At 44.3% G+C, this 13,828-nt stretch overlaps 1 protein-coding gene across 5 annotated transcripts in view; it reads left to right on the forward strand.

Moving 5' to 3' along the window:
• Nucleotides 1–13,828, forward strand: part of RALGPS1 (Ral GEF with PH domain and SH3 binding motif 1) — an 839,296-nt gene that overhangs the window by 132,148 nt on the left and 693,320 nt on the right. The gene's annotated exons all lie outside the window — the stretch shown is intronic.

Raw genomic sequence — 13,828 nt, forward strand, 5'->3', positions numbered from 1 at the left:
GCTCTAAATTTACTGGTACAGTAGTGAGACTCACAGGTAAAAAAGCTCCTAGGCTGTCAGCAACTGTATCAAATGCTACCAAAAAAACAGTTAGCAATCGCAGGGATCAGGCCTGACTCTGCAAACGCTGCAGTTATGTGTGTGTTGTTTTGTAAGTGACAGTGATCGATCGATACTGCACTTGGGTGGGCTGGGCGGAGGGGCAAAATGCAGGTGCTAGCAGGTATCTGGGCTCATCCCATTAACACTGCGTTTTTCGGAAACCCTAAACTGCTGGGGACACTAATATAGTTCTGATCAGATATTGATCCGTTCAGACACTATACTACTAAGGGAGGTGTATGCTGCGTGCGAAGGTGTTAGCTCTACTGGCACTAATCTGACGCTGCCTGGGGCGGCCTAACTGACCCTAAAACTTAACTGATATCACCTGCCGGGCGATCAGGGGGTTAAACCTTTATTGGGTAATAAACAGCGGGTATAAAAAACAAACTAACCAGCGTCACCCGTAACGCTTATACAGTGATCACTGGTGAAAGGGTTAACTAGGGGGCAATCAGGCGGTTAAAACCTCTATTAGGTAAAATATGGGGGTACCTGATGCTATAAAAAGCTGACGGTGAACCTAAATAACTAACAGGCTAACTAGCGTCACCCGTGACACTTATACGGCGATCAGAAAAATGATCGATTAATGACCCTGGCGACAGGGGGTGAAAGGGTTAATGGGGGGCGATTAAGGGGTTAAACCTTTATTGGGGGAGGTTAGGGGGTACCCTATACCTAAAGGGACCTACCACTAATTGCCCTAACACTTACAACAGTCACAAAATGACACCAATGCAGTGATCAGTAAAAAAATGCTATTGGTGTCACTGTGATAGGGGGTGCAGGGGGGGTGATTGGGGGATTATTTATGTTCCTATGTGTACTGGTGTTAATGTGCTGTTGGTGCAACTAACTCTGATGTCTTCTCTCCTCGGGCTCTGGAATGAAAAGGCTGCACAAGGAGAGATGACATCACTTGCTCTTTTTCTGTTTACAGTTTCAGAAGCAGAGGAAGCTTCTCATTCATCAGGAGCGATCGCGAGGGGGTGGCCATGAATCGGTGGCCTCCCCCTCAGCAGAGATCACTCCTGGAACGAAGCCGACTGCCGCAGGCATCGGGAGGGGGCCCGATCCGGCCCCCCGCCCACTGGGAGGCAGGGACGTACAGGTACGCCCATATGCCTGCCCATGCCATTCTGTCGACGTATATCGTCATGCGGCGGTCGGCAAATGGTTAAATACATTTTGTTTTTTAAGTGGTTTTAAAGGCAGAAGGTTTTTTACCTTAAAGTGATTGTAAAGTCTCGATTTAAAAAAATAAATAAAAATAATAACAAACATATTATACTTACCAGCTCTGTGTAATGGTTTTGCACAGTGCAGCCTGGATCCTCCTCTTCTCGTGTCCCTCTTTGCTGCTCCTGGCCCCTCCCTACTGTCAAGCTGCTTGCTATGGGGGCAGCCATTCCGACATGGAGCTGTGGTTCGGCCCCCGCCCCTCTCTCTCCTGATTGGCTAAGGGACTTTGACAGCAGCAGGAGCCAATGATGCCACTGCTGTGTCTCAGCCAATCAAGAGGGAGAGTCCCTGACGGCCCAGGGACTCGTGGACATTGCTGGATAGAGAGAGGGCTCAGGTAAGTATTAGGGGGGCTGCTGCACACAGAAGGCTTTCTATCTTAATGCATTAAGGTAAAAAACCTTCTGTGTGCAGCTCCCCCTCCCCAGCCTCCCCCCTAATACCTACCTGAGCCCCATCTCGATCCTGTGTTGTGCATTAGAGCAGCAACTCTCCCAGGTCTCTGTCTCCTCTTTGCCATTGAATCTTGCTGCTGCTAATCACGGCCAGTGAGCCAATGAAGAGAGAGTGGGAGGCATGGCTAAGATCCTTGTGTGAATGAACAATGTCCATTTACGGGAGCGCAGTTTGGAATTGAGCCTGCTTGAGTGCCCCCACAGCATGTGGGCATTTGGCAGGGGGGAGAAGCCAGGACCGCCGGGAGGGGAACCAAAAATAAGAGGATCAGATTTTTTTTTTAAAATGTAAACCTTTAGAATCACTTTAATATTAGCCTGGAGTTTGCCTTTTAATACCTGATTTTTGCCACATTAGCATCATATTTAGAGGAGACTTTCAGGAAGTGTCTTATTGTAGCATTTGGGGAGGTAAATGTATTCTGCAAATTATACTTCCCTCATCCTTCTATGAATGCAGTGCATTCATAAAGTATTCGGACCCCCTTCACTTTTTTCAATTTTGTTATGTTGCAGCCTGATACAATTGTTTAAATTCCTTTTTTTTCCCCTCATTAATCTACACTCAGTACCCCATATTGACAAAGTGAAAACACAATTTGAGAAATGTTTGCAAATGTAAGAAAAAGGAAAAACTGAAATATCACATTAGCATAAGCATTGCAAGAACACTTGAAATTTAACTCAGGTGCCTCCCATTTCTCTTGATAGTTGCTGAGATGTTTCTACACCTTGATTGGCGTCCACCTGTAAATTAAATTGATTGGACATGATTTAGAAAGGCACACACATCTCTATAAAGGACCTCACAGCTGACAAGGCATACTGTATCAGAGCAAAAACCATGAGGTCAAATGAACAGCCTGCAGAGTTCAGAGACATGATTATTGCAAGGCACAAATCTGGGGAGAGCTACCAAGAAATTCTGCTGCACTGAAGGTTCACAGTGGCCTTCATAATTCTCAAATGGAAGGAGTGTGGTACAACTTGGACTCCTCCAAGAGCTGGTCACCCGGCCAACTGAGCAATTTGGAGAGAAGGGCCTTAGTAAGAGAGGTGACCAAGCACCCGATGGTCACTCTGACTGAGCTCAAGAGATCCTGTGTGGAGATGGGACAAAGTTCCAGGACAGCCATCACTGCAGCCCTCCACTGATCTGGGCCTTATGCAGAGTGGCTAGACGGAAGCATCCCTCCTCTACTGAAAGCTCCCATGTCCTTTGCAAAAAAAAGCACCTGAAGGGCCCTCAGACTGTAAGGAACAAGATTCTCTGTTCTGATGAAACCAAGATTGAACTGTTTGGCCTTAATTCTAAATGTCATGTCTGGAGGAAACCACACACCGCTTATCTGCCCAATACCATCCCATTGCTGAATGGAGCAAAGTACAGAGCTATCCCCAATGAAAACCTGGACTTCGGACTGTGCCAAATATTCACCTTCCAACATGACAACAATCTTAGGTACACAGCCAAGGCAACAGAGTTGCTTTACCTGCTGTTCAACCAGTGTCACATGACTGGAAAGTGGAGAAAAATGCTGCAGTGTATCTTGCACTTGTCATTGGGGCATCCTATGCTAATTAAAAATTACGCTTTTCTCTCCAAATGCTGCAGTAAGATGCCTGCTGGGGTGCTCCCTTAACCCTTTTGCTGCCAGGTCCATACGTCGCAAGGCTGAAGCCACCAGGATTGTGGGTAAAACTGACAGGCAGACTCCTGATTGTCATGTGGAAGCATTTGGGTGGCTGCGCTGGTGCCCGATTTCTTCCACACACCCTCGGTACAGGTACAGGTGCCCCCCGCCATTATTCCAGGCCTCGCTTGCCCATCTGCGGGACCAGGACCGACATGGCAGGTGCCGACAGGTGGTGGGCAGGGAGAAGAGTGGGGACATGTCTGCTCTCCTCCCCTTCTTGCTGTGGGCTGGAAAGCAAAGTTAGCTTACCTTTAGCCACCAGTAGCTGTGTTAGGGGTGTACAGTCTTGACATAACTGTGTCTGTTGGTACGCAAATATGTGGCATCTCTGTGCCAAGGCCCACCCACATAGGGGCCTCATATTTTCATGTCGTTGGCTCCTAGGGGTTGAGCAAAAAATCAAAAACTTTTTTTTTTTTTGGAAAAAAAATGAAGGTACACCCAAAAAAAAGTTGAGCCCCCCTACCCCAACATATACGCATTTAGGAACGTAAAAGGCACACACCGGGGGCACCTAGGCTTCAAAATGTTAATTGCAATACACATCGCCGTGCACACCGGAATGAGAGCAATAATTCTAGCACAAGACCTCCTTCATAACACTAAACTGCTGACCTATAGGGTACTTTGAAGCATCCCCTCTAGAAAATATAGGGTACTGAAGTTTATCGCCATTTCACAGGAGCACACAAATTTCCAAGCTCCAATATCCTTTGTGGCTGTCAGCTTGTAGTTCTAAATGGACTACCACAGCGCTGTTGAGCCCTGTGGTAGTTCATTCATGCTTGCTGTCACAGTGTAACTTCCTGGTATAGGAGGTTTGGGCAGACTGATACACCGACAATATGCAGGACCGTGGCATTATACCCACAATCTGCTGATCACAGTGCAATGTTTTACAGATCCATTACAAAAAAAACAATACATGCAAAAAAATGTGCATTTATTATAATTTTTTTTTGTAAAGGTGAAATTATCCTTTAAAACTTAAAGTTGGTCTATCATATATATATATATATATATATATATATATATATATATATATATATATATAAATATAAATAATATTTGATGTTAAATGCATGCTAAGGTAAATATATATGAAGCTGGGGGGGCGTGTCCAAGATGGCTACCTGGGCGGCTACATATCCCAGAGCTCTGTTGGCAAAACTTACTTTTATCCGGATGCTTTTCCCCATCCAAGTTTTGTTGCCGACATAATGTCGGCAAGTGCCCTGTGTCGAGCCACACTCACTGCAAAGATAGTGGCAGTGCAGCTTGATATGGACATAATGAGGCAGGATGTGGACAAACTCCGGTCCTGTGTGACAGAGACGGAGCAGCAGGTAAGACTCACGGAGGACACTGTCACTGAGCACTCTTCTGCCCTCAGCAGCCTGCAGACCAAAATTAAAGCCCTGGAATACAAAGCGGACAATGTAGAAAACCGAAATAGGAGAAATGATCTCAGTATTGTGGGGTTGGCTGGGGGAGTGGAGGGCAATAATCCCACGGTGTTTGTGGAAGATCTACTGCCAAATGCTTAATTGTATCCCTATTTTACCGTAGAGAGAGCACATCGTGTTCCGCCCGGGCCCCCCTGTGAACCCTTATCCTGTGGCTTCTAAACTTTCGGGACAGAGATGAGGTGCTTTGTGACGTTCGAGTTCAGGGAGAAGTCTGTTAGCAAAATGGCAAGCTGCTCATATTTCCTGACTACTCCTCAAATCCTTTGATCGGGTGAAAGCTGCGTTGCAAGCCCGCAACATTAGTTACAGTGTCCTGTTTTCCGCTTGCCTACGGGTCCAAGATGGAGAATCGGTTCGCTTCTTCATTTCTCCACGCGATGCCTTGGCCTGGATTGACACCCTGCCATCTCATCGCTGATCGGCAAAGAGGAGAGGTGCCATGCCTCCTACTTTATTTTTCTGGCTCTATGATCACCTTGCATGGCGGGGCTCCTCCCTCTCTTCTTTGCGGTTGATTACCGTCTGTTGGGGGTATCCCACATTGCTCAGCGCCGTTGTGCTAGTAAAATACTTGGTTTCCAACTGTTTAAGGTTTGTGCCCCTGCTTGCAGGTGTTTGTTTATGCATGAAGATGTACATTATCCCCCCTTGGGAGGACTTCTCGGTTTAGAATGGCCCTATGATCCAGCATTGAACCTACTACCTGGCTCAGACTTACACATGGTCCTGCCCAGGAGAAATACTACTACTTTTGCAAGCATAATCTTGTGCTGATTGTTTGCCAGCATCTCTATTGTACTGAAGGTGCTTCTTTCAGTGAGCCGATCCACCTGGCTCACGGCCCTCTAGGTTTGTCCTAACTGACTGGTTGTTCAGGGTTTCATGCTCTCCATGTTTGGGATGGGGTTGCGGGGAGGGGGATGGGTTTGTTTGCTCCTTTGGGATTGTGGGGGTTTGAGAAAATTGTTATGTTTGGTTTTGTTTTTTTTTTCTATATTTCAGTTTGTTTGGTGCTGTTGGGGCCCAGTTTCCTCTCCCACTTTTAAAGCTAGCCCCATAGAGGAACTTTTGACCCCTGGGGACCTAGACAAGCCATTATCAACCCTCTATGGTGCTCTCCTCTGTACTGATATACCTAGGATAGGAAACCTGTGGGAGTACTGGAAGGGGGATATTCCCTCTCTAGATAGAGAAGATTGGGAGGATTGCTTAGAACAAGGCCCAAAGCTTGTAATTTCCTTGCGGGATAAACAAATTCAGGTTAAATTTCTTCACCGGTTATATTATACTCCTGAGAGGCTGCACTTTTTCCTGAGTGTGATCCCATCTGTCCCCACTGTAGACTACATCAGGGTTCCTATATAAATATGTTCTGGGAATGCCCCTCAATTATGTCATACTGGGAAAATGTGTTTGCTTAAATTAACCTCAGGCTACAACTCACCTTAACACCTACTCCTTCCCTAGCCCTACTGGGAATCCCTGATGATGAGCAGCGTTCCCACCACTCTAAACGGAAATTCTAATGAAATGGTTGTCCCCGAACCAACCTGATGTGTCCACCTGGGAGGCGATGGTAAATGCAGCTCTCCCCTTATATAAAATGACCTATTCGAATAGGGGTTGTCATCGGAAATTTGAGAAGGTATGGTCTCCTTGGACTTTGACTTGAGCTCCTACACAGTAGTGTGTTGTATCTGGACGCTGGGAGTCATTTTGTCTTTATTACTGCAGGTGTTTCTTTGAGATAATGTACTATGCAATGTTTTTTTAATTCAGACCTGCACCGACTCTATTGTGCGAGGTTCTTATGATGGATCTTGTTTAGTTCTATATGTCTTTGTTCTAGATGTATTAGCTTCGTTGCCATGTTCAACAAAATACTTTTTTTTTTCATATATACTGTAAGCTGTGTTCCTTCAATAAAGCACCTCTGTTAAAAAAAATATATATATATGAAGCTACAAGTGTTTATAAGAGGAGAGAATATTATTTGCTATCTCTGACAGAGAGCACAATACTCCCCCCTAACAATGCCTTCATCTCTGCAGAACGAAGCCATCTTTGTTCCACACCTACTTCCTGCACTGAGAGAATTTCTCAGAGATTATACAACCCTGTAAATCCTGGTGTCTCTGCGGTTTTTGTTCACAAAAGCCTGACACAGATCAGCCAGTGTTTCTGCCTTTCCTCTTGTGTTACTTGAAATTATAGTGTACAGTCTGAGTGAAAATGGGACGGGGTGAAGGAGACTGAAGAAATTCTTCCTCCTGCCTACAGCAGACCGATGACTTCATCTGACTTCATCTCAACTTAGACAATTTCACCTGCCTGGAACTCATGGCTTGTCTTTCTTTATGCAAGTTTGTTCAAGTATACTATTGCTGTATATTGTGGCATGCCACAAATTATTAACGCGGACATTGTAAAAGGAAACCGTAGCTTGAATTTTTGGATCGGTTATATTTAATACATTTCTAGCTTGAGGTGGAAATTATTTGCCTTTTCCCAATTTAATTCCCGTGCATCTCCATGGCGCAATAATGACTCTAAACCCAAACTATGAAGTTGTTGTCTGTGTGTGTTACCGACACCTTACTCCAAGATACAAGCCCTAATAGTTGTCAGAGGCTGGTGTTGCAATGGATATTGGGACACAGACTGTTTTTCTGATCCTTTCCTTGGCTTTGGAAAGATGCTGGAATGTTTATGTTTTCCCTTTTGAGTAGTCTGGAGCACAACATAACATGTTGTTAGTCTGTATTGCAGAATTGAGTAATCTGTTGCACGTGATTTGTTTGTTTCAATTAAGCTATTTTGATACAAGACAGACATCTTGGCTCGCTAATCTCGCTGTTAACTCATCAGGTTGTGATTCATTGTTCGAAGGGGGATTTCTCAACACCATGTGAGGTTGCTCACAAATATTGAATGTTTTGATTCTGTTTCTTGTCCTTTTTTTCTTTTGTTTGGGGTATGTGTACTCAAGCATCTTATTGCATTTCATCAGTTGTCATAGTGTAAAGAGTTCATCAGTTCTTTGTGTTTGAACTCATACTGTGAAGAACCCTGTACCAAACGGATGGTGAATTTCACTTTCCTAATATGAAGCTAATGTCTCCTTTTACATCACAGGTGTCAAACTGGCAGCCCTCCAGCTGTTTGCGAAACTACAAGTCCCACGAGGCATTGCAAGGCTGACATTTACAAACTTGACTCCCTCAGGCAGAGGCATTATGGAACTTGTAGTTCCACTCCAGTTTGACACCCCTGTTTTACATTGTATAATCCTTGTGTAGTGGGGGGGGGGGTCTGCTCTGCTACCTGCGGTTCCCGCACCTCCTGTTATCCCTGCTGGTGGCTGGCGGGCAGAGACTGACACAGGCATTGATGCGCCTGTCACCCCCTGGCCGGGCTTTCTCCCTTCTCCCCTTTGTTTCCTCTATGTGCAGAGTGGCGCTCACACACAGGTATCCGCTCACTCTTCTCTTTCCCCTGCCAACCTATTGGCAGAGACTGAGAGTCAATCACCAAGGAGCAGTAGCAGAGAATTGTGGGGTATGAAGTCCCAGCACAAAGCAGCCTGACTGACTTTTAAGGTGGCAGGACTGCAAATCCCAGGCTGCACGCCATAGACAAAAAGAGAATTGTGGTAGAGACTATAAAAGTACAGGGTGGACTAGGCCCAAGCCTCTTTGCATCCTGGATCCCCTCATGTGGATGTCATCTCGTCGCTGTGAGAGGGGGATTGTGGCCTACCACGCAGTATGCCACATTCCAACCCGGATGAGAGGGGACTAGCTCTGCTTGCTGTTCATCTGACATCTATCCAGCACCACTCCGGTCGCCTGCCAACCTGTGTATTGAGCTTCACATCGGGAGATCGATACGGCAGATCCGCTGCATGAGTGTTGCTACATGAGCTACTGTCCAGGGGGCATCGAATCGGCCTGGTCATTGGTAAGAGGGCAGTTGCCCACCTTTACAAATCCTTTCTCAGGGTTTCATTGGGACGCTTTGCACATATATCTCTACCTTAGGAATACTTTACTGAACCTACTTTGAACACTGTGCATAGACACAATAGCTTTCCTAATTTCAAGAAACCTATTGCTTGCTACTACACCTTATTGGATAAAAGTTAATGAGCTCCTACATGCCGGTGAAGACCATCAGATCCGCAATGGGAACATTACTGTCAGTGCTGCTATTGGCCCTTATACCATTACCTTTTAAGTCAGACCTCTCGTTAGAGTTAATGGTATATAGTTTGGGCTGGGGCTCCCCTTTAGTATTGGTAATATCTACAAGTACTCAATAGTTTTGAAGAAGATATTTACTGGTCATCTGTCACTGACTGCATCAATGCTGTCTATTTGTATATCCTATAAATTAGTTTGAGCACTATAAATATCACTTGAACCAAATCCTGGCTGTGTGTCCAGGATCTGTCTGACCAATATAATTTTTGAGTTTCTTGCTAAGTAAATTTAAGAAAACATTAATACTTGAACTGTGTCAGTGTGTCATTACTGTGGTATTCTATTAATCACATTGGCAGGTGTGCCAGAGGGGGCTGAGGCCATTCCTGGGGTTGAGAGGCAGCGTAAAGGACTGAACAAACTTAAGTAGCCTCTTCGGGGGTATCACTACACTTGGAATAAAAAAGTTAAACTAGGTTGAAAGCAAAAACTTCTTTTTTTTTTTTTCTTTTTTGGATAGAGTGCAGAAGGAAGAACCAATGTCAATTTGTATTGCTATGTGCCATGTGCACCTTCCACCTTTTGTTAGTTTCAAGCTGATGCAAATGGCTGCCATTGTTTCTTTTTGAATTTGGTGCAGACACACAGGATGTGTTCAGATGGCTTGTAATGGTGATATCTGGGCTTGGTGTGTTGCTGTACCTTTAGGCTGCATTTACACCTGAGCGTTTCAAAGCGCGTTTTTACCGTGATTTTGTACAGGTCACCAATGTAGAAAGCAGAAAAACGCCTGTAATCTGCCCCAGAGAAGCTCATGTTGTTTTTTGAGCTTAAGGTGTTTTTGCTTTAAGTGGCAAAACGCTCAGATGTGAACAGGTGCCATTGAAATGAATGGGATTTTGCTTGTTGGGCATTTTCAGGCGTTTTACAAGCGTCTTATGAGCTGAAAACCCTCAGGTGTGAATGCAGCCTTCGGCTCTGTTCACACCTAAGCATTTCGTTTTTGCACGTTTTTTGCTGCGTTTTTGTAAAGGTCAAAACGCCACCCATGTAAAAAGCAGAAAGCGCCTGTATTTTGCCAAAAAAAGAAGCTCCTGTACTTTTTTGAGCTTCAGGCATTTTGCTTCAGATGTGAACAGGGGCCATTGAAATGAATGGGATTTGTCTTGTTGGGCATTTTTAGAGCTGAGGCTAACAGTAGAAAAACACCCAAAAATGCCTAGGTGTGAACAGAGCCCTAAAGTGATTGTAAGGGTTCATTTAAAAAAAAAAAAAGTAACAAACATATCATACTTACCTCCACTGTGCAGCTCGTTTTGCACAGTGGCCCCCAACCTGTTCTTCTGGGTTCCCTCTGCTGCTCCCACTGCTCCTCCCCACATCAGATAACCCCCTGGGAGAAGTGCTCTAACGGGGGGGGTTACCTTGCAGGCGCGCTCCCGAGTTCAGCATTCGACGTCTATAGAGGCCGAATGCAGGACTCGGCCCCGCCCCCTGGTGCCCGCATCATTGGATTTGATCTACAGCAGCGGGAGCCAATAGCTGCGCTGCTATCAATCTATCCAATCAAGAGCCGAGAACCCCGGCTAGAGAGACAGCGCATCCCCATGGGTCAAGTTCTAGGGCTCAGGTAAGTAAAATGGGGGGGCAGTGGGGTCGGTCACTGCCAGGTGTTTTTACACCTTAATGCATAGGATGCATTAAGGTGAAAAAACACAAACCTTTACAACCCCTTTAAGGTGGAAAAGGCTGCCTTCATGTATTAGAGGTGCCTTGACGTGTGTGTGTGTGTCCTCCAGATGTGTTTGCATCTGTATGTGAATAAAACTGTTGTTCTTGGCCTGAGTATTTTAAACAAATTAGTTTTTTTGTTTTTTTTTTTTTGCTGGCTAGCTTGAAAGTGTGCTGGGGGACCCCCATTGTACATGTTTCTATTGCTTTTTTGCTTCCCCGTCAGGGTGGTTCTCCCTCTCTATTTGTCTTCGTGACCATTGTCACCAGGTCAGAAAGTCATGGGAATTTCCAAATTTTACATTTGTTGTGGGTTCAAGGGAAGTTCTTCAAATCGGATGCCTGTTCTGCTGACGTTCTCTAAGAGAAAATTTCCTATTACTATTGGGGAGTTTTCCTGCCATGTTCCTGGGAAGGGACATTTCCTGTGAATCACAGGCAGAAAAAAAAATACCCAACAAGGTTCTGACCATTATACATGTGCAAATAGTTTTGTTCCGAATTTGTCTTTCGACAAAATACATTAATTTGGAAATATTAGAATTAACGAAAACCTGTTCAACGAATATTTCCGAAATTCAAAAATTTGGAAATTCGATGATTCGGAAATCCGAAAATCGGAAATTTAAAGATTTGGAAATTTCGAAACTTCAAAAATCGGACAATAAGAACGAAGATCTGAAAATTCAAAAGACCGAAAATAAGAATGAAAATCCGAAAATTAGAAAACCCGAACATTCGAAAATCTGAAATAACGAACTAAAAATAATTAGGGCTGTTACTGATTAAAATTTTCGTGTTCGATTAATCGTTTTTTTTTTTAATCGATTAATCGACTAATTTCGATTAATTATAACGCACATACAGATCCAACTACTTTTAGCTGATTTAACACCGTTGTTATGGCAACGGCCGAAGCCGGACATAGCGGTGCATGGCTAGATCACACGTCATAAACTCAGCCTCCCCGTGCTCATAACCTCAGCCTTACCGTGCCTATAATCGCAGCCTCACTGTGCCCATAATGCAGTCTCACCATGCCCACAATCTCAGACTTACCGTGCCCATAATCTCAGCCTCACCGTTCCCATAATCGCAGCCTCACCGTGCCCATAATCGCAGCCTCACCGTGCCCATAATCGCAGCCTCACCGTGCCCATAATCGCAGCCTCACCGTGCCCATAATCGCAGCCTCACCGTGCCCATAATCGCAGCCTCACCGTGCCCATAATGCTGTCTCACCGTGCCCATAATGCTGTCTCACCGTGCCCATAATCGCAGCCTCGCCATGCCTATAACGGCAGCCTCACTGTGCCCATAATGCAGCCTCACTGTGCCCATAATGCAGCCTCACTGTGCCCATAATGCAGCCTCACCATGCCCATAATGCAGTCTCACCATGCCCATAATCGCAGCCTCAATGTAGTCAGTGCCTGTGCCTGGATTACACAGTGTGCGGGCATCTCCCGCTGTGTGTCTCGGAGCTGAGTGTGACAACTTTGGCCGCGCTGTGAGAAAAGTCCTGCTCTCCTTCTAGATCAGCTCGTGTGATAGACAGAACACTGCGTCTATCACACGAGCTGATCTAGGAGGAGGGCGGCCAAAGTTTTCACACTCAGTTCGGAGACACACAGCGGGAGATGCCCGCAGACTGTGTATGACATATAGTGGAGGAGGAGGAGGGAGCGGAGCGCTGCAGCCACAGCTTGGCCCAAAGCGGCCCCAGAGTAGGCAGCCTACCGATCAAAAAATTTAACGATTGATCGAGGAATTAATCGTTAATTTCCACACCCCTAAAAATAATTATTACTAACTATTAAATTATAGGTACTGGAATTTCCTTTCAAATTTGGCTGTTAGTGAACGTAACGAAGATGAATTTATCCGAAGTTACGAATTATCTGAAATAACGAATGTCGCATAAAAAACTAAAAGAACGTAACAAATTAATAATAATAATAAATAATAATAAAAAAGTTTTATTATTATTTGTTACGTTCCATTAGTTTAGATGCGTCATTCGTTATTTTGGAAAATTTGCAACGTCGGATAAATTCGTATTCGTTACGTTAACTAACAGCCCAATTTGAAAGGAAATTTCAGTACCTGTAATTTAATAGTTATTGTTTACTTAGTTAGTTTGGATTTTCGAATTGTCGGATTTTTGTTATTTTCAAATTTTCGTTCTTTCAAATTATTCTCTCATTTTCGTGATTTTGGAATTTCCAAATTTATGGATTTTCGAATCTACGGATTTTTTCGAAATAACGAATTTCGTTCATAACGAATGACCCAAAAAACGAAAAACAAAACAAAAAACTAATGAAACAAAAACAAACTCATTTTTTTGTCAGTGCACGTCTACTGAACATTCAACAATCTAAAACAGAAGTAGACTTTAGATAAATGTGCTAGATCTTTGTTGACTTTGAATATAGTTACAGCTTTTATTTTTTATAAAAACTAAACAAGCCTAAGTAAGACCTGCCATTGAACCTTCTCCAAAAAAGAGTTGGCCATGTATGCAAATAAATGCAAATAACAGGTCTCTAGGTTTTCTGATGCTCCATAGGCTTGCAGAAAGGCATTCAGCAAAGGGAACATGACATTCCACTCACAATTCCTTTGGTCTCACTGGGACAGTATGTGAGGGGTTATCAGACAGCAATAAGAACCTGACAAATGGTCTACCTCCCATTCAAAACTAAGCCCCTGGTCACAACGGTATGACTTGTCATGAGATTTGACAGTTTGTGTCCGCAATGGAACCGTTCAAATCGGTGTGACTTCGACCGATTTTGAAAGTAGTTCCTGCACTACTTTTTGAGATTTCAGGTGTGACTTGCAAAGACATCTGTGCATTAAGATGGATCCATTGTGACCATAGACAAAAAACTATGCAATTGTTGTTAAGATGGCCGTAGACA

This window comes from Aquarana catesbeiana, linkage group LG09 (assembly GCF_042186555.1).
Source record: "Aquarana catesbeiana isolate 2022-GZ linkage group LG09, ASM4218655v1, whole genome shotgun sequence".
Lineage (NCBI taxonomy): Eukaryota > Metazoa > Chordata > Amphibia > Anura > Ranidae > Aquarana > Aquarana catesbeiana.